Here is a 2,730-nt window from a genome sequence, read left to right as displayed (position 1 = left end):
ATTGAATTTCTTGTCACTCACCACCATGTAAATGTTCAAAATTTTTGTTTGGTTTTCAATGATCTTTTCCAAGTTAGTTCTAGAAGATGAGGGTTGAGTATAGGAATTATCACCTTGGGTCTTTGGAACAAAACCGGGTGGGGGACCCCTTTGAGCATTGTTTTGAAAATTTCCCCTACCTTGGTTATTCCAATTACCCCTATTTTGATTTTGACCATAACCTTGATTATGGTTACCATAACCTTGGTTATTATTACCATAATTTTGGTTTTGATTTTGGCTACTATAACCTTGGTTGTTATAGTTTCCTCGGGAATTTTGGTTCCCTTGGTTCCTATTACCACCACCTTGGTTATAGTTGTCAAAATTCCCATGGTTGTTGTAATTCCTATTCCATTGACCTCTTTGATTCTCAAACCTATAATCATTATTGTTTGACACATAATTCACATGCTCATTCACATTTCCATCTTGATCATCACAAACATCCATACATGCATGAGGGAAATTAGAAGCATCATGATCATACGATCCACAAACATCACAAAACAAGTATCCACTAGGCATGTTACTAAAAGAGGGAGAAGGTTGAGAATTAGAAGACATACCTCTCCCCTTAGATTGGGAGGGAATATTCGAAACTTGGGAGGTAGCACTTTCCAACTTTGCCTTGATAGCGGACATTTCCTTCCCCAAGTTTGACATTTATGATGATAGATTGTTGATTGCATTTAGATTATCAACCGAGTACACGGAAGAGCTACTCTTGGTAGTTGACTCCCTTTCTCCGTCTTGCCAATCTCTATAGTACCTCACTACGTCTTCAATTATGTCTATCACTTCCTCCTCCGTTTTATTCATAATAGGACCTCCGGCTCCTCCATCTAGACATGAATTTCCTTGAGGACTAAGGCCACCATAGAAGATTTGAATAATTTGGTAAGTCGGAATTTCGTGGTGAGGACATTCTCTTTGATACTCCTTGTACCTCTCCCATGCTTCATAGAGGCTTTCACTAGGCTTTTGCTTGAAACCTTGAATCAAAGCTCTAGCCTCCGCCGTTTTCTTTTGTGGATAAAAACGGGATCCTTGGTCACTTCGTCCCATGTCCTTAGAGAATTCGGCTTGACCTCCTTGTCTAGCCATTCCAATGCACGCCCTATGAGGGAAAAAGGAAAAAGCTTGAAGCGGATGCATTTTTGGGAAATTCCATTCACTTTGATAGTGTTGCAATACTTTTCGAACTCCTTGAGATGATTTAGTGGGCTCTCATGCTTGGCCCCACTACATTGTCGCCTCTCTATCAAAGTGATCATTGTCGGCCTTATTTCAAAGTCATTTATCGGTGTTGTAGGTGGAGCAATACCACTCTCAAATCTATAGGCACCGGGAGTTCCCAACTCCTTCAAAGCAACCCTTGGTACCTCCCCCATGCTTCCTTGTTCTTCTTCTTGAAATTTTTCTTCGCTTGAAGAGCTAGAACTCAAGTGTCGTCTAGTAACTTTTATCCTTGCGATTGTTCTCTCAATTTCCGGATCAAAAGGTATTAAAGTCCTTCCTCTTGTCCTATGCATACAATCTCAAAGAAACAATTAGTTGCACGGCTACAAGTGTAGCCTAAAAGAGAAAAATATTTTCGTATTTTTGAAATGAAATGAAATAGACTCAACAACAATAGCAAACAACTACGCCATTCCCCGGCAACGACGTCATTTTGACGGAATGTGGATTCTAGGTCGTTGGAAACTAAAATTCCTCCAATCAAACTAAAAATATAACCAAACCTACACCTAGTAATAGGGTAAGTTCGGGTCGAACCACTAGGAATGGGGGGAAGTTGCTACAGCCAATGTCAAGCTACTTCGAAAGGTAAGATGGTAGTGTAGGTTATCTAATTCAACTAATCAAACCAAGTAATCAATATATCAAGACACTAGGGATTTAGGATCCACATATACTTGCAATGGACACACACTAATCGGGTTGGACATTGATTAATTCGAGTATTGCGAGGGAAAATAGACAATACAATCAAAAGAGCTCAACAAGCTATCTCCTAAAGGTCTAACTAGCGCCAACTACGAAAGACTCTAGCTAGGAACGTCACTAATCAAGCTCAATCGACAAATGCGAGCTACAAATCAATTGTCCGTATCAATGTAGGCACACAATTCAATCTAGTATGACAATTAAATTTAGCTACTCTTCAACTAATCACACACATGCACAAAATCAATCAACTAATTTAATCACAATGCTAAATCAATCAAAAACCCCCAATTAGCTATGATCCATCACTCAAACATGCTTCACTGCATCCCTAGCAAGTAAACTACTCACTATCCATGGAAGAAATCAAAATCAAAACTAAACAAATCAACAAATTCATCATCATCATTTCAATCAAACAAATTCAATGAACTTATTAAAAAACTTGAACAATCAACAAAACAATTGAAATCAAAAGCTAAAGATTGCATTAAAGTAAAAGAAATCCTTACAAACTTTGATGAAATCAAAGGAAATGTGCTTAGAATCAATCATCAATCATCAACCATGAGTTCCTCTCTCTAAAATATGATCTAAACTATTCTCCAATTCTTCTCTAATGAAAATCTCTAATCTCTCAAATCTAATCTCCAAAATTCTCCCTCTAAAAATAGAAGAAATCTATATATAGTAAAGCCAACAAAGAGAAGTTGGTTAGATCGTCCAAAATAGAGCCATACA

At 37.9% G+C, this 2,730-nt stretch overlaps 1 non-coding gene across 1 annotated transcript; it reads left to right on the top strand.

The window, feature by feature from the left end:
- Window positions 1-949: 949 nt before the first annotated feature.
- LOC145583504 (small nucleolar RNA R71) lies at window positions 950-1,055 on the top strand. The gene has a single exon (XR_014100147.1). It is a non-coding gene; the product is annotated as a small nucleolar RNA R71 (small nucleolar RNA).
- Window positions 1,056-2,730: the final 1,675 nt, after the last annotated feature.

Source organism: Chenopodium album, chromosome 15 (assembly GCF_948465745.1).
Source record: "Chenopodium album chromosome 15, dcCheAlbu1.1, whole genome shotgun sequence".
Classification (NCBI taxonomy): Eukaryota; Viridiplantae; Streptophyta; class Magnoliopsida; order Caryophyllales; family Amaranthaceae; genus Chenopodium; species Chenopodium album.
This window is presented reverse-complemented; position numbering and strand designations above follow the sequence as displayed.